Genomic DNA, 18,555 nt, shown 5'->3' with positions numbered 1-18,555 from the left:
AGTGGCTATCATCCCCATGCCTGCCTTGAGATCCTACCCCGGTCATTGCCTCCGACCCGACCCTGTCACACACACACACCTGGAGAGATGTCCGCCTGGCTTTTGACAAGGGACCCCCCCGACCTTGGGCCCCCACTCAGCCTCATGGCCCCCACCCCACATGCTGGTCCAGCTGCAGTCAGCTGTCCTGGGCTTCTGCTGGTCTAGATGGGGACTTGGAAGCGTCCCGTGGGCATGTGGTGGGTGTCCTGCCACAGCTGAGCCCCAGCCCCTACTCCTTTGGGGAAAGAAAAGGCAAAAGTGAGCATGCTCACTGTTCCGGGTGATCCCCCTTCCCCATCAGCAGTGTGGCCTCAGGACCTGCCACCTTTCAGGGGTCTTTGCAGGCGTTGGCGTCTCCTTCTTACCACTTGGTTGGAATTAGCTGAGAGTGGACTCCCTTCCCTATGGGAGAAGCTGTAGGCCTCGGTGTTAATTCCAGAGAGCCCCTCTGCTGGGCTACTTGGCATTTGGACTCTCTGTCAAGGGGGAAAAGCCTGAGCCCTCCAGAAAGCTGAACCTGAGCGTCAGGCTTTGGTGCTAACTCTGAGAGAGGAGGGCAGGCCTGGGATGCGGGGAGGGAGGGAGCCACACTCAGGCGGGTGGTGGAGCTGGGCCCCTGTGAGTACAAGGGTTGCTCAGCCTCCTGGGAGAGACTGTCCCCTGAGAAGTGCCACAGAGCGGAAGGGAGGAGTCTGTCCATGGGTGCCCACGTTCTGCTGGCCAGACCCCCCGCCTGTGGCACAAAGGGCCACACGTGGTCCAGGGCATCTGTTGTTCCAGCATCGACGGGGGTGGGGTGGGGGACCCTGTGGTGGAGCTGATCTGGGGGCCACAGAGGCAGTGTCTGAGGGGCTGCGTGAGGGGCACAAGGGGTTAGCTGCTGCCTCCAGACCACCGAGAAGAAAGAGGTCAGAGAGAAGGACCCAGGAGGCAAGGCCGTGAGCAGAACTGGCCAGTGCGAGGCCGATGAGCTTTTCCTCTTGTCTGCACTTGGCCTAAAGACAGCGTGAACTCAGAAAAGGGCTCTGAGAAAGGGTGGTTGCAGCACACAGGCTGCTTGGTGTGAGGTCTGGGGGTGTTGCTGAGATCATCCACAGGAGTCAGCTTCAGCTGTTCCAGGAGAGCAGACCTGGGGCATGGGTGCTGCCTCCTGGGGGTCTTCACCCCAAGATCCCAGCTGACATGGATGCTGTGTGTGGCCAGGGCAGGGCCTGGTGGCTTGGCCCCAGGAGGGATGGGCGGGCTGGGTAGACCTGGTTGGAACCCGCCTTTGCTACCTCCCACTGCACAGCCCCAGGCAGATGGCACAGACTCAGCCCAACACCATGTGCTGTGGATGAGTCCCCTGGGCACGGGGACACAGGCCCTTGGGCACACAGAGCCACCCCCTCCTGCATCTGTCCGCTGTGAGGGTTCCACCTGTCCTGTCACCTCAGTGCCTGCCATAAAGACAGGGCTTAATAACTTGCCCCTGAGGCATTGAGACCCCACCACCTCGACCCTCTAGCACCATGCCACGGGGGTTAGTGGGCTGGGGTTGGAGCACAGGGACATGGGGACACGAGGCGGTCCCTCCCTTTTCCCTCCCAAGATGGGTGCTGACGGCAGCCAGTGTGGAAACCCAGCCAGCGCCTCCTGGCTCACTCCGCTGTGCGCTTTCCAGCCTATCACAAATGCCATCAAAGAAGCAATTTTCTTCCTCCTGTACCATGAGAAGGGAGGTCAGGCCCAGCCTCGACATGGGAAATGTGTTCCATGCCGACTGACTTCAAGTCACAGCACAGGCCTGCATCCAACCATGGAACTGATTACTCGGCAGCCTAAGGGCGATTTCCAGCACAGGTGCGGCCCGCTCACAGCGCTGTTCCCAGGCCCCAAGGGGATGCTGGCAGGAGGCTGGGGAGGTGCCTGGGTTTCACCTCCACTCCTGGGCCTAGGCAGGGTCCAGGCCTTCTCAGGTCACACCCCTGGCAGCAGGCAAGACCCATCACAGCCTGCTTTGTGCCGAGTGCTGCACCAAACCCCAGGATCACTGAATCCTGCTGTCAGTCCCATGAGGATGGAGCAGCTCCTCAGACCTGCCTGTTCCTGCACCAGGAATCTGAGGCCCGGGAGGGGCATGGCTTGCCCCAGATCACCTGGTTTGGAGCAGAAGTGGGGCTGCTTGTCCAGTCTAGTCAGTAGGAGCTTGGGCTCTGGGGCCAGGAGGCTTGAGTCCAAATCCAGGTCTTCCCTCCATGGCACCAGGACCTTAGGAGCAATTCCTTCTCTCCTCTGGGTCCGGGCTTCTCTCCTGGGAGTGGCGAGGTCATAGCTTCCCTCCCAGGGCAGCTTGAGCCCTGCCGATGGTGGCTGTCTGGGGCCAGCCCCAGTTCCAAGCTCTCCTTCCAGCGCGGCACCCCTCAAGGCTCACAAAACCCATCAAGCTCATGTTCGTGGCCTGTGCAGGCTCCTCTTTCCCAGGCTCCCAGCAGATCTAGGGCATCTGTTAGCTGCCTTCAAGGTTGTGAACTTAATCCGTGTAAACCCATCCACAGAAGTGCATGGAAACCACCTATAGAAGTACCTGGACTGCTCCGAGCTCTCCTGGCCCAGCTCAGCAGCACGACAGGAGCTACTCCCTCATTCATTTGTTCGGTAAGTATTCACTCAGAGCTCGACACCCCAGAAAGGCCTCCAAGCACATCATCCTCTCACCTGCTGTCCTCATCCTCAACTTAAAGTCAGGAAACTGAGGCCCAGAGATGCCTCGGCATTCCCTGGGCTCAATGCTGTCAGGACCCTAGCTTGGATTTGAACCTCAGTCCTAGCAATGCTTGAAGAGCACCCACCCACTGGGGTGGCACAGACCGTGGAGGGGGGGTCTCAGCTCCCAAGAGGAGACTCAGGCCAGGGTGGGCTGGGGTGGGGGGACGGGCGTACCCACCTTCTTCCGCCCAGTGCATGCTTCCCATTTGCTCCCACCTCTCCCAAGTGCAGGCGGAAGTTCCTCTGGCCTGAATGAGAACCAAAAACGCTCCCTAGGACTTGGATGCACAGATGAGACCAGGAGGAAGCTGACAAAGGCAGCCGGGCTTGGGGCACCAGGCTTCTCTCCTCACCTCGCATGGCATCAAGACAGCAAAAGGGAATCAATGTGGAGCCCCCAGCAAGCAGGCGCGGCCTCAGGCAGGGCAGCGTGGGCTGGGGAGGGGGCTGAGCCCGGCTGCTCATAGACTTTTCTCCATCCCCAACCTGTCCTTGCCCAGGGACATGGAACTCCCACCAGTCAGACTTTGATCTCCCCCAGTCAGACAAGAAGGGGGCAGCTATTCCGTAAAGAAATTAAATGGGTCGTTGGGGATGGTGTGCCTGCAGATTGATATTTATGGAATGAACAGGGAGACCCCAAGCAGCCCGTGTGGCTGTTGATGTTTCCAAGCAATGGTGTCCCCGAGGTCCTCTTTCTGGCATTCACCAGTCCCCTCTGTGCCCCAACTGGCATTTCCTTTGCCTCATTCTTCAAAATACCCAGTGATCCCAGGTTGTCCACGCCTGTATTTCAGAAAATTCACTATAGAAAGGAAAGAGAGGCAGAAAAATACATAGCTGACCCTGCAGGAAATGAACACAACACATGGAACAGGAAGAAAACCCTAAAAAAGCCAGAATTCCCATCCTCTGTGGAACAGGAGGGTGGAGCCTTCCCGGACCCAGAACAGGGTGCCATGCAAGGACGCAGTTGAGAGCAAGAACAGCCCCTGGAAAGATGTGCTTGCCAACACTGAAACGGAACAACAGCCAGCTGCGGTAGAAGTCTTGGTGGAGAAAGTTGATGAAATCTTCCAGAAAGTCAGATGGAAAGACAATGAAATGGACAACGTGGTGACAGAGGAGAGGAACTGAATTCTCTTGAGAAGAAAAGAGCCCCCATGTCACTCAGCAAGGAAGGCTTGAGCAGGACTCTGGGCTGCAGCCCACTGCTCGCTGGTGGTCCTGACCCTGCGGGATCCCTCCCTGGGTGGGCACCTGGTCCCACTGGCCTCGGGTGGTTGCTCTGTGATTCACCATCTTTCCTTTGTGCCCTGGGTGTCTTCTTCTCCCTGCTAGAACCAAGGACTGACAGGGTATTGTCTCTTATGTAAGTGAATCTTAACAGCAACTTCATTCGTTCCAAACTCTGAAGGCATGAACATGGAATAACAGGAAGGTCATGATGGGACGGGGCAGCGGCAGGCGTGGGGCCTCTGGGCTGTCTGCCGGCTCCTGGGGAAGTCAGCAGGCACCCCTGCCACCTCTGCTACTGTGGCCAATTCATGTCGCTGAGCATTCCAGCTCAGGGAAGGCTGGACTCAAGGGAAACGGATCCAGGGCCCCCTTAAAACCATGGCACTATAACCCAGCTGCTACCAGGGGCCTCGCCTCGGCTGCCTGCCCTGACTGTTTGTCTCATCTTTTAGGATTTTACTAGGACATTTAAATCAAGCTGCACACAAACGTGTCAACCACAATGCAATAAAGAAAAATGCCCTCCTATGATGAAAGAGCCGTGGCCTGTGATAAACATGAAGGCTGAGGCTCTGGTGGCATTTAAAATGGGAAGAGCTGAGCTGCAGTAAAGCATATCTGCAGTCGCTTCCCCATTGTCACAGTCCCCCGTGCATTTCTGAAAAATTAACAAGGCTAATGTTCGAGATCTAGAAAGCTGCCGTTTCCCACATACCAGCGCTTTCTCATAATCTTTTTGTGTAGGAATCAAAGGGCAATGGGAGCCACGTGCTGTTTATGGAGCAGCAACGGGTTCTCCGTGCTGCCCTTGTGACGGTGACTCAAGGAAATGCACATTCTCCTTCTGGGAATTCGACTTTCTGGCTTTATTCACACGGTGTCTATTTCAAGATGGGCTTTGTGGTTTTGGGTCAAGAAATGAGACAGATGAGTCTGTCCTGCACGCTTTTAGCATGCTGTCACAGAAGCTGGTGTGGCTCTGCACCTACACATGTTCCAGGGAGCCTCCATGTCACGTCCTTCCTGCTGCCTCCAAAGGGCAACACGGCTTCAGAGTCATGTGGCTGATGGGTCCAACAGCTCTTCCAAAGGCAGCTTCTCCCTTCTGCTCATGCAGGAAACCCAGTCTCTTTTCTTGGGCTGGGAGCTTCCGAAGAGGGGTCCTCTCTTTTCAGGGCAGCTGGGTGGCAGCATTCAGGTGCTTCTTAGGAGATGGGAGGACACCTCCCTTCATGAACAGCTGAGAAAACTGAAAACAGCTCTGGACCCAGAACACAGGTCTCGCCCTCTGTTCCTTGTTCTGTCACCTTTCCCTTCTTTTCTCGCCCACATCAGAGCTCACGCCTGCTTCCAACTTTCCCCGTTTTCCCATCCGGTTCTGTGCATGGCACACCAAAAACCCAAGACTCACTGGTCTTGGCCCTGGTGTTTCAAGGGTCCCAGGCACAGCCTCCTGCCCTCTGGGAGGTTTCCTCCTCCCCCTTCCTTCTGCTTCTATGTTGGGTCAGTCTCTGGCGCCTCACACCCAGCCTCTTCTTTTCTCCCTGCTTGCAGTTCCACGGGTGACCCATCCATCCCAACCTTGGCTCCCCACTATGGCAGAACCAATCTTCCAAAGCCACCACCTTCATTGTGCCAAACTTCTGCAGCAGCCTAGAATCCCTCCTGAGGACCCCAAGTCACTAGCGAGGTGAACAGTATTCTGTTCACCTCCTAGCTCCCCAAATCATGTCCTCCTAGCACCTCAGAATGTGATCTTATTTGGAAACAGGATCTTCGCAGATGTAATTAGTTAAGGATCTTGAGATCGAGTCCTCCTGGATTTAGGGTGGGTCCTGAATCTAATAACCAGTGTCCTCATAAGGACAGGAGGGACACAGACACAGATGTGACATGGGGGCAGAGACCGGGGCAATGTGTCCACAAACTAGGGAATGTCAGCAGCCACCAGGAGCCAGAGAGAGAGGCATGGCACAGGTCCCCCAGAGCTTCTGGAAGAACTAACCTTGGAGATACCTTCATTTCTGACTTTTGTTCCCCAGAACTGTAAAGAAATCCATTTCTATTGTTTTAAAGGCTACCTGGTTTGTGGTACTTATCTATACTGGCCCCAGGAAACTAACACTGATTACTTAGGCTGGACAAGAAAGACAAGGTCTGCATCGGCTAGCCAACCTTCAACACCATCGGGCCATTCATGTGCAAGCCTTAGGGAGAGAGTCTTAGCCCTGTCCCCCCTTGACACCATCCCACCTATGACAGCATCCTGGCTCAGCCTGGGGGTCACAGCCCAGCTGTGCTGCAGTAGCCTTCAGATGCCCACAGCAAACAAGCCTACATTTGGAGCTGCAGGCATCATTGTTCCTTTGAGGACTCCAAGTCTTGCTTTGAGCCTGGTCCATTCTCCAGGCAAAGCCCTCATTTTAAATTCCTGCAAAGACTTCCCCCTTGGAGACTCTGTGACAGTCATGCCCTCCTTCCATGCCAGTGCCTCTTCCTGTCCCAGGGGTCCTGGAAGAGGCATTAATGCAAACACAGTCTGCCAGACTCCTGGGTCAGGGCTGTGTGGAGCATCCATCGGGAGATGTGTCCTTGACTTTAACCTGAAAGCATGGATGGCTCCTCTCAGCCATTCGTGCTTAGGGTGAGGAAACACCTGTTACAAAGGGAAGCTCTGATGCCTGCTAGAAACCACTGTCCCTATAGCCCTGGGAGGCAAGTTGAGACCCCAGCCTCCTTCTCCTCCATGTTTAATAGTTTTTCATCTTCTCTGATCGCCTGTGATAACTCTGGCTTGATGTCTTGATAGAAAAGGTGACTAAGGGCCCTAAAGGACCTCACCAATAGGGCAGGGATCCTCTTGTCTGATGAGCCTGTGGCTAAGGCTGGAGCTGGTGGCTGCCTCAATGCAGAGGCTACATCTTTGATTAATATCTGAGCTTAAAGGTAGGAGTCTTGGCAGGGGTGGAGCCCACGCTGTAGCCTGGCAGGGCTGGGCCAGCAATGACCTCCCAGCTCAGTGGACACTTCCTGTTAAGTTGAGCAAATGGGCCTTGAGTGAGGGAAATTACTAATGGGAAACATAAAGAACTGAGACTGTGTCATGGTGACAGCTATGGCTTGTGTGGAGGCTTCTCATCTCTACAAATGAAATATGCTGTCAGGAAGCCCCTGCCTAGCCCTTAGTACTGGCCCCACACAGACATAAACGCATTGCAGGGTTTAACTCATTTCATCCTTCCAATGACTGTTATGCAAGGAGGAAATACTCTGATCCTCATTTTACAGACAGGAAAACTAAGGCACAGAGCAGCAGTGGCAGAGTTGGGGTTGGATGCAGCCAGTCCAACCCTGAAGTCCACACCCTTCACCACTGGGCTCGGCACTGGGATATTAAGCTGACTCCACACAGGGTTGGGGCAGTTGGGGATGTACCTGCAGGACAGAGGCAGCCCTGCTCTACCAGAGAGTGGGATCAAGCTGCTATGACAGATAAACCTAGAAACCTCAACAGCTCAATGCAGTGAGATGTGATTCTTGCTCCCATGAAGTCCAGTCAGCAGTGGCCGAGCTCCAGGCACAGATGGAGATGCTGCCATCTTGAACCCCTGGCTTCTGAGGTCTCCCTGAGTGTGGACATCCAGCCAGAAGTGGAAGGAGGAGAGGAGGAGGGAGGACAGGAGGAGGGAGGATGGAGAAGAGATGCTTTGGTGGAGACAGAGGTGACTATGGGCCAGGCTTAGTATGGTGGTCATGACCTCTGCTCATACTCCAATGGCTAGAATGAGTCACATGACCACTCCAATCCTCAGGGCTGGAAAATGCGGCTTGAGGGGCTTGGTGACTGACTGGGAGGGGTTCTGGTGGGCAGGTTTTCAGCTCCGTGCACCTGAGGCTGTTGGTGCTCCCTCCTTAGCTGCCAACTGTCTCCTGTCCCCACCCTGCAATGTCAGTCTGGACCAGGACAGCAGCATGGAACTGTGCAGAGGACATTTTGGGGGAAAAAGACCCACTCCTGGGTCTGTACAGTGGGACCATGGGGTCACTGTTTTCTGCAGTGGGAGGGGGATACTCAGGGCTACCTCTCCAAGCTTTCTTTTGGTGGGCTCTGGGACACTCATCTCCCTTTGATTCCCTGCCCCTCACTTTCCCTGTGAGATGGGGTAAGATGTCATGACCCAGTTTGAGATGTGGTATGAGCCAGGGTGCTAGGTTGGCACAAGCCCTTTCACCAGTATGCCCTGCAGCTGGGCAAATGAAGCCAGAACCCAGCAAATGAAATGTTCCTTTCCTGTTGTCCCTGTGTACTCCTGGGGACTTGGAAAGGAGGAGTGGTGTCTAGAAATAACAATAATGATTATGGTAAACAAACTTGATTGAGGGTTTCATTGCCAGACAGTGTTCTAAAAACCTGACGTGCCAATTTATCCTCCTAACAATGATATGATAAATATTAATATTGTCTCCATTTTATTGGTAAATAAACTTGAGACACAGATTTGTTCATATAACTAGTAAGCTTCATGGAGGAGCTTTAAACTCAGACAGTCCAACTGCAAAGCCCACACTCTGACTGTGATTTCCTTGAGCCTCTGCAAATGACATTATTCAATAGGGAAAATGTTGCTCTCTCACTCCTACCAATTACACTAACAAAGTACTATTTTTGGTTTACCCTGCATCTGTGAAATGACATTCTCTTGACTACTTCTGGAAGCCCCAGGTGTCCTTGTTTCTGGAGGCAGCCCGTGAATCCCCAGCAGTCAGGGATGGTTTGATCCTCTGTCCCTCCTGACCATCTGGAGAAGACAATCTGGATATTGTCTGATCTGTGCAGGTTCATGGGGTTCTGGAAAGTGTACAGGGGAATAAGCCACAGACTAAGAGAGGAGGGGACAGTCAGCATGAAGCTCCCTCAGGGGACCAGGGTGCAGGATGCAGCAGGAAGCCTAGGGGTCTTGGTTGTATAATTTCTATAGAGTCAAAAACAGGCAGATTGCCTGCTGGATCTAAATTTTAGACACATTTTGACTGGCTGAGCATTATTTTTTAGAGTTCAGATTGATTTAATACATTTAATGATCTAGAAATCCTGGTTTCTCTTGATAAACCAGAAGAGCTGGCCACACTAGGCTCAATGTTCCCCAGGACAATAAGCTGGGTTCACATGGCTCTTTGGGTGGGGGTTGTGTACTGCCAGTCCCTGCTGACTGGGCCACATCCAATTGTTGACACCAATTGGCCAAGCCCATCACTGCAGACATTATGATCTGGGCCCTTTGGTGTGGGGGAAACCAGGTTCTGAAAACTGCTTGGGGAGGGGGTAGTTCTGAAATTTCTAATATAGATCAATGCAGTTGAATGTTTGTGATCAATCTCTCATAGATTTAATCAATAACATGAAGTCATATATAGTTGTGTGGGTCCTACTTTACAGTCACAAAAGATCAGCTATTTTTAGAAACTGTGAAAACTTATACCTTAATAATATATTTTTATGAAAAAGGTAGTTCCAGGAGTTCATGTCCCATTTTATACCTGAAGTTAACTAAGTCCTGCAGGCTCACAACCACTTCTCAGGGGATGTTGAAGAAAACGGTATGGCCAATTGGTGTCAACAACTGGATGTGGCCCAGTCGGCAGGGACTAGCAGTACACAGCCCCCACCCAAAGAGTTGTGTGAACCCAGCTTATTGTCCTGGGGAACACTGAGCCCTTTGTGGCCAGATCTTCTGGTTTATCAAGAGAAACCAGGATTTCTAGATTATTAAATATGTACAATCTACACTCTTAAAAAATAATGCTCAGCCAGTCAAAATGTGTCTAAAATTTAGATCCAGCAGGCAACCTGGATCTATTTTTCTGGACCCACCCTTCAAATGTGCACTCTAGGAGAGGGTCATGGTGGCGTCCACACTTATAAAGTGGACAGAGTTCAGAACAGCATTTGCCCTACCAAAGCATTTTTCAGGTGACATAAGGTCCACGGCTGTTTTTGCTAAACTGGATCCCTTCATTGTGTTTCAGGTCTATTTATAGCCCCTGGAAATGCTGATGAGGTCAGCACTCACAGGTGGGGCTGGAGACTGAAAAAGCACTTTTCCACCTGCAAGGGAATCTGAGCCTCCCAACACCTGTCAAGTGAGAGAGAACAGCTTCTACCTGAGACTCCTGGATGGGCGTGGGGGCAGGGGTGGTGAGTGCCGAGCTCTGGCCTCTGTCTGAAGGCAGCTGCAGATGGGTTTTTGTCATCCTGCCTCTGCTGCTGTGACCCTGAGGGACCAACTGATGTGACCCAGGAAGCCCAGGTGGCAGGGAGCCCTGGCCCCCTGCTCTTAGTCCCTCAGAGGCTGATGGCTCATCTCCCCTCCTAGAGGGGGCAGTTCTGCTCCAGGCTATCTTTGGGCAGGACCTGAATTGAGTGAGACCACCAAGGCCATCTCTAACTAGATTGTAACATCTGCTGCCTCACTGCGAATGCCAGGGCCAGGGTGTCATGGGAAGATGCTGACTCTGGGTTTTGTGTCTGAGATGGCTGGAGCAAGTGATTGCAAAAGGCCGTTTTCCATGCTCACCCTCCACTGTCGACTGGGTCTCTTGGAGTGATGTGGACAGTGCTGCGGTGACCAGTAATCAAATGCATCTTCTGGCCGGCCTGGCGATGACCCGCATGCTGTCTGTCCAAACCTTGATGATGGCAGGTGTCAACCGAGACCCTGCACTCTGCCCCTGTCTCTGTGCCTCACTGTGGTGGGGCAGCTCCGAGGGGCTATGCAAGGGCCCCCACCCGGGCAAGACCTCTGCAGAGCCCAGCCCCAGCTGGCACGGGTGTTCATGGCACGGAGTCCCCTGCCCGCGGCAGAGAGCGATGTCCCCTGGCACCAAGGCCACTGTGCCTGCGGTTTCAGATTCCTTCCCTGTCCCATCGCTGGTGTTGCGGGTGATTTATTTGCTGCTTGGCAGAACTCAGCAGCCCTTAGGAAATGGATGTCAGTTTATTGTGTTTGGGGGAGGGATGGATATGTACTTTCCGCTGCATAAACTGGAGCTTTCCTAGCTCTGCGTCCGTCTGCCCACAGGCTGTGTTGGGAGCCTTGGCCTGGCCCTCACCCACTCACCTTCTTCATGGTCTTTGCCTGGAGACAGTGTCTGCAGCCTTCCCAAGCCCCAAGTTCATGAAAACAGCCCATAGTAAAAGATACTTGCTTTAAACATGAACCAGGATTCATTGTCATCTGATATTAGAAATCTGAATTCAAAGATTTCCTGGTGCGCCAAGGAGAAGATGAGGCTCTCCTCATGCCTGCTCTCTTCTGTTCCTGGCTGGGCACGTGAAGGTCTCAGCACTAATAAGACATATCTTCTCATGAATGACCTGGTGTTCGGGACAAGCAACAACACTTGGCTGGGTGGATGGAGCCCAGAGTCAAGAGACGTCAGGGAGACCTCGAGGCCAGGAAGGCCACGGGAGCTGCCTCATAGTCCCGAAAGTGCTCCAGTGCAGTGAGCTGTCCTCCGAGATGTGCAGGATAAAGGAAGGTAAAGGGAAGGTGCAGATGGGGGTGGCCAGCAGCCACGGGGTTATTTGATGTTGAATGTCACGCTCCTTTGGTGGCGCGGGATGCTTGGGGAGTGCAGACCCTCGCAGGCACCCTGGACCCCACTCCATAGCCCGGCATATGTGCTGTCAGCACCGGCCCCATGCACCTCTCTCCCCATCAGCCAACAGGCTGAACCTCAGACCTGGGGCACGTGTGGGACCTGGATCGAGGATGTGTGAGGGACTGACTTTGCCGAGCCACCATCCAGCCCAGGATGGGAGATAGTCGTCTCCTGGTTCCACTCAAGATGCTGCATGATGCCAGACCTGACCGTGACCCTCACCACAGGGGGCCCAGGCTGCCACCAGGATGGAGAGTGACTCAGGAAGGCAAGCCACTCCCTGCTAACAAGACCTGGTCACTGCTTTGGGAGAGGTGGGCAGTGGCCCTGGGAGGAGAGGGTGGGGGTCGGAGTGTGGACAAAGGACATCATTGGGAAGGGGCGGGAGGTAGGGCTGTGTGTGGGCCCAGGCTCCAAGCCTGGAACATGCGGCTCGGCCTCATTGGATTGTGCTTACAAAACACAGACTAAAGAAAAAGTGACCAGGGGTTGCAGGGGCAGGACTGCAGAGCTCTGAACCCCAATCATGGAGCCCTTCTGAGCATGGGTGCCAGCGCTCGTGGGTCAAATGCCCATAATGCTTGCCTGGTACCTGATTAGGTTTGGATATTCACGTCTCGTCCACGAAAAATGCCACTGGGAGAGACACAGTACATGCCAGCAGTGCCTGGGGCTGAGGGTGGAATTGGGTGCTGACAGCAAGCAGGCTTGAGAGGATTTTGGGGCGATGAAAAGATTCTAAAACTGGAGTGTGGCAATGGCTTCACAAATCTGTAAGTTTACCGAAAAACATGCAATTGTATACTTGCTCACGGTGGGGGAATTTTATGGCATGTAAATTATACCTCAATAAAGCTTTAAAAATCACACTGCTGGGTATTCAGAATTTGCAGAGCAAATGGTCAGCCATGGGGCTCTGCCTCTGTTCCCTCTTCCCTGCCTCAGTTTCCCAGTCCATGACACGGGAGAGGGATTTCTAGAGAACCTTGTGTTCTGCAACTCTGGGCCTTATTAGCTCCAAAGCCGCTCCCAGCCAGTCACTCCCAGGAGGAGCAAAGGCCACGTGGTGCCTGAGTTTGGCCCAGGAGAGGGGTCTCCTGCCCCTGGGAGGAGCACCAGGCAGCGAACACTCCTGTGGTTGTTCTGGAACTGTCACCCAGCCTCCCGCGCTGTAGGTGATGGCAGCTTGAGGGTACCCTATGCCAGATGGTGCCTGGGTCCATTAAAGGCACCACATTGGTCTCTCAGTGCACCTTCTCCACCACCCAAAAGCTGTGCTTGTGGCCATGGTGCAACCTCATAGCCCGGGTTCATCAGGCCTGGAGCAGTGTTGAAGCTTCACATCCCATTCCAGGTGTGGTTTCTGGAATGCGTCTGCTACAATAAACCCCTGGGGTTCAAATAACCGCTAGAAACATGGCTCTGCGTCAGGGCTTGCCATTCTAGTGTCAGTACCGAGAGTTCACTGCTGTGGGAGCGGCAAGGCAGGCAGGGAGCCCTAGGCCTATACAGCTGCTAACCGAGCTCCCTTGCAGACACAGAGGTCCCGAGAGTGAAACTGTGAAACCGAACACAGCAGCCAGTGGGTAGGAGACGCTGAGCACAAGTCTCTGTGCCTTAGCTCCCTGCAGAGATGCAGGAAAGCGGTCAGGTGTGGGGCCTGCCCAGGGTCTCCCCAGAGGCCTGTAGATCTTCAGGCTTCATCCAGAACAGGTGGGGTCCCTAAGCCAACCTCGCCCAGCCCTGCAGGCACAGGCACCTTCACAGAGAGGAGCAGAGGGAGGGAGTCAAGTTGGAGAGGCTGAACTTCTCCCTCATGGGCTGGTTGGCATTGACGCCTCGGGCCGGATCTGCAGTCAGTCCGGGGGCTCCTTAGGGAGACCGGCCGTGCTGGGAGACAAAGATACCACACCTGCCACGTCACCTTGGCACGCGAGTGTGGTGGGGACAGATTTTCATCCCCACTATCGTGCATGTGTCACATGACTATTCAGCCACCAAAGCTATGGGGATAAAATTAATGGATTCTGATTCATCTGGAAAGCTCCCTTCCCCACTGAAAATATCTTCTTTTTTTTTTTTTTTTTGGTTTATCTTTGCCAATGGCCAGCATGAAGTTAAACTAATATGAAAATATGGACATGCCCTCCTTGAGCCCCTGGGGAAAGACTGTTCCCAACGCAGCCCCCACCATGCTCCTGAGTGCACGCCGTCTCGTGGGAGGCCCTCAAGCTTCCCTGAGTCCTGACCCAGGTGAGTGGGCACCAGCGTCTTCCATTGCACACAGCGTTTCTCCTGAGCCCAGATTCCTGTTTTCTCTGGAGACTGCCAAAAAAAGTCACCTACAGTATCTGCCTTTCTTTCCTTTCGATTGAACTGGCTGTCCCCAGCAGATGAGTCTGTGGGAGCAGATGAGTCTGTGGGAGCAGATGAGTCTGTGGGAGCAGATGGAAAACTGACGGAAAGCCAGGGAAGAGGAGGAGGCAGGGTGGCCGGACACCTGGAGGCCAGGAGTTGGCCACTGCAGGGCACCCCTGCCCTTGTGGGAAGGAACCTCCTCCCTCGAACCCTGCAGCCCTCAGCATGACTCAGAACACACAAGTTTTCCCACTTAGAATCACAGCGTGTGCTTCTGTGCTAAGGTGGCCACAGCGCACACAGACGTGAGGACTCAAGCACGGCCCAGAGTCAGGCTACACTCTCCACCTCCCATCACCATGACCGCCAGCTTCTCCAACAAAAGTTCTGGGTGCTGGCGAGGTCCCCAGGGCACCGTGCTGGGTGTGAGTGTGCACAGGCAAATCTGATACAGTCCTGCCCTCAAACAGCTCCGGGATGCGTGGAGAGAAAGACATCTGGATACCAGTAACGCGTTTCGGCAGCACGGTAGTCACAGGCCCGCCAGCCACCAGCCTCTCAGCTCCATATGGGGTGTGGCTGTCCCTGGGACTGTCACCTACAGAGGCCAGCAGTTGGCAGGCCATCTTCATCTGAGAGGCAGGGAGCAGGACAGAGGGAAAGGCTGCTTTGAAATCCTGTCCCTTCACCCAAACCAAGGACACCTAGGGATAAAGCAAAGCTCCCTAGGAGTGGACGCTTCAACATGTCTCCCCAGGTAACTTCCTGTGCCCCCCACATTCAAACCTGCTTCCCATGGGGATGCCTGCAAGGACACACTCTGAAAACTCATCCCAGGAGATAAGAGGCAGTGTGAATGGACCCCGCCCAAGATGGAAGGCTGCGTGTCCACAGGAGACAGATTGCCCTGGGCTGCTGGGCAAGAGAGTGTGAAGGCTCTGAGTCGGCATGCAGAAGGCACTCGATAAGTGCTAGAGGAACTTGAATCTGCCATGTGGGGATGACAAGGTGTTCCGAGCATCTACTGCTGTGTAACACATGACTCCTGAACTTGGTTGAAATAAAAACAATCAGTCACTGAGCTCACCAGTCTGCAGTTTGGGGGTGAACGGGGCTGAGAGATAGAGACAGAAAGAGAGAGAGAGGGGAAGCTGGTCACGTTGCTCTGGGAAGACATGTCTGGGCAGTCCTCCCGTCATGGCAGTGATGGTGGGGTATGCTGCTCAACTGTTTCCCATTAGAGAGAAGAACCCTTTCTAGAGGCCTCCCTCCCTTTGGCCAGGTCAAGAGCTAAGGCTGAACGTTGCCTGGCACGCTGCGAAGTCCCATGGGCCTGTGGCCCTGCCTTACTCTTGGGGAGCCTGTGGAAGTGAGGAGGGGTTGGCAAGAGGACACCAGGAGGAGAAAGATCAGTTCGGGGAAATTAGCACCAGGCCAGAGGGCAGGAAGAACAGCCGTCCCCACTCCCCACTTAGGATGGCCAGGCCTAGAGCCTGCAAAGAGGTCAACCCTTGAAATTCAGAAGTCCCAGGCCAGGCTGCCAGCTCTGAACCTCACATATGAATTCTCCTGAGCCACTCCACATCCCTGAGCCTCAGTTTCCTCATCTAGGAAAGGGTTAATCACTGCACTTTCTTCCCAGCTTGGGTGAGTGGCATGTGAGGCTCGGGGCCTTGCTGCACGGCATGGAGACCCCTTTTCTGATAGTGAGATCATTTTAGTTTCCACGCTGCCATGTATTTTGTCCCTCACATTTGCACAACCTAAGATTTTGTCTGTTACCACCTACCCTTGAAAGGCCGGTGAACCTCAAGCCTCTTCCATGTGCACCTGCAGCTGCAGCCTGCGTTGATGGCAGGGCCCGCTCTGCCCCCAGGCAGAAGTGGAAAGGGCCAAGGGTCCTTCATTTCCATACCTGGGTACTCCCTAACCCTACAGGATGGATCTTTTTCAGCAACTGGGGCATCTAAGAAGGAAGTACAGTGCACAGGAGGAAGAAGAATGGCCAGTGAAGCATCTCAACTTCATATGCTATTTGCTAAAGACCTTTCTGCAGCTGTCTCTGGATTGGAGGGCCCCATGTTCTCCAGTGGACATGTGTGTATGAGGAGGTCCCCAATGGACTCCATCAGTGGTACCCAGAGTCACAAAGAGCAGGTGGCTATACCTGCAGACTTTACCTGTGGGGTCACTTCTGTGGGCTCTGACCTTGGCACACCTAGGATGACCTTGCCAGGGACCTGGGAAGAATGCCAGGGAGCTGCAGAGTTCCCTTCTTGCCTCTTGACTTGTGAGCCAACAGGCCCTCTGTGCCCAGGATCCATGGGGCTCCTTCTCTGGGCCCTGATGGGCAGGTCACAGAGGGTCTCCAGAGGAAGCTGTCACCCTTCACAGGAGCTGCCATGAAGGGCAAGTGACACTGTGCGCAAAAACACTGTACAAAGCAAAGCAGGCAGCACAAATCCAGAAAATGTGGAGAACAGGGGGCTGCCCAGGAATTTGGTATCATTTGTAAGTAAGACAAGAACTGCAAGTTCCAGGAGGTGGCGGGTTTGCTTGGCAGGCGCCAGGCTGTGATTCTCTGACGGGTCTGATGGTGCCTGAGGCTGTCCTCCGAGTAAGGGCCACCTGCTCCACGTTAGGGAGAGAAAGCGCTGCCTGCGCCCTGGGAGCTGATGTTATGCCTAAAAGAAATGCACACAAGCAGAAGTGTCCTCAGCCAGATTCTCCCTCGCTACAAACATCTTTTGGCCAAAGAGAAATTCTAGTTGCTTTAAAGGCAAAATCTGCAGAGCCCGTCTGATCGCTGGCATTGCCGCCGCCTTCTCATCCTGCCATGTGGCCCTTGCCGTTGCACCATCCTCTCTCCACCACTGTCACCTGACAGGCCCCACTTTCCAGGAGCCCCTCAGCCAGCAGGATTGCACTCTCAATTTCACCGCTAGGCATTCCTAATGGAATTCTGCTTCTTTTCCATTTCTTTCCAGGCCTCCTTTTATCCATGAATCTTAAAATTTCCAAATGATTTAGCTAGTCCTTGGAACGGAATCCCTTGTATAGAAGAACATAACAGCTCAGAGAAGAAAGACAAGTGGCCAAAGCCACAAGCAAAGCTAAGGGCTGAACCATGGCTGGAATTCAGGTTTCCAGGCCAGACCCTTCTTTGCAGCTTGGAGGAGAAGGATAAAACCTCAGCAGAAAGAAGATGCATGAAGCAAGCTGCAGATGCTGCAGTTAGCAGGGGGAGTGAGGTGAGGAGGCACTCCTTCCACTCAGGGAAACAGCCAGGAGCTGCCAAGTGACATGCTCTGACCAAGGAGAAATGGTGGAAGCTTGCCAGGGACATCTGAGAAAGCTTTTCCTTTCCTCATGGAAATGGCCAAACAGCTGGCACTGCCCTTCGAGACTGGACGCAAAGCCTGGAGGAGAAGCAGACATCCCGCAAAGGCGAGAGAAAGGCCGGAAGAGCCACAGAGCCTCTGCTGGGATGTGCGGCTGCTGAGCTGACACCAACCAGCACTGACCCCCAAACCACCTGCCCAGTGAGAAAAACACACTTACTGGTTTACGCCATTGTTTTCCGGGTATTTTATCACATGCAGCCTAATTTATTCCTACATGATGCAGGCTTTTCTTCCTGGATGCAGCACACAGCCACTCCATCTCAGGGGAGCAATAGATGCGGGAACAACAACAACAAATTTCAGTCTGTCGACACAGTCGACTTTGTTGCCTCCTGACTGTCCCACACAGCAGGTGCTCCTGGTCCGTGGAAGCCTTCCTTCTGCACTTTTGCCCTCCCCCAGGTCAGTGGAGGATGCTGCATTCAGCCAGCAGATGGGAAACATGGGACAGTTATCTATTGACACAGAACAAATCATCCCCACAACTCTGAAGCACAAACCGGTTTGAATGGCTTCAAACCACAAACTGTAATGATCTCACAGTTTCTGTGGGTTGGAAATCCGCGCACAGCTCAACTGAGTGCCTCCACCTTGTATTCTTGGATGAGGGTGGAGTGAAGCCCTCAGCAGGGGCTTGGGTTTTATCCGAAGGTTCAACTGGAGAGGGTTCCATGTCTAAGCTCATTCATGGTTGTTGGTAGAATTCAGATCCTCATGGACTCTTGGACTTGGAGCCTTTGTCCCTGGATGACCATTGGCCCCAGTCTGTGCTCAGGCCCTTGCCATGGGGGCCTCTGCCTGGTGTAGTGCACAGCATGGCAGCTGGCCTCATTAAAGCAAGGGAGAAAGGGAGAGAGGGAGGGTGCTGGGACAGGACAGTGAGAGCAGAACAGAAGCCACTGTCTTTTTATGTCCCACCCCATTACTTCTACAATGTTCTGTGTAGTCCCCTCCATATTCAAGGAGAGTGGTCCCACAAGGGTGTGAATGCCAGGTAGTGGGGATTGCTGGGTGTCTCAGAGGCTGCCTCTCACACGCATAAAGGCAGGCCTGTGCCTTGTTCACCTGTCCTGGGTGGCACACTTCACTTCTGCTTACCTGT

At 53.8% G+C, this 18,555-nt stretch overlaps 1 long non-coding RNA gene across 1 annotated transcript in view; it reads right to left on the bottom strand.

Moving 5' to 3' along the window:
- The window catches only part of LOC129031861 (uncharacterized), a 36,842-nt gene extending 19,159 nt beyond the window's left edge, over nucleotides 1–17,683 (bottom strand). Inside the window, exons 1-2 of the long non-coding RNA XR_008501138.2 lie at nucleotides 17,611–17,683; nucleotides 156–277 (exon numbers count right to left, since the gene is read on the bottom strand). This is a non-coding gene — a long non-coding RNA (uncharacterized LOC129031861). The remainder of the gene's footprint in view (nucleotides 1–155; nucleotides 278–17,610) is intronic.
- Nucleotides 17,684–18,555: the final 872 nt, after the last annotated feature.

The sequence above is a fragment of the Pongo pygmaeus genome, chromosome 11 (genome assembly GCF_028885625.2).
Source record: "Pongo pygmaeus isolate AG05252 chromosome 11, NHGRI_mPonPyg2-v2.0_pri, whole genome shotgun sequence".
Lineage (NCBI taxonomy): Eukaryota > Metazoa > Chordata > Mammalia > Primates > Hominidae > Pongo > Pongo pygmaeus.
This window is presented reverse-complemented; position numbering and strand designations above follow the sequence as displayed.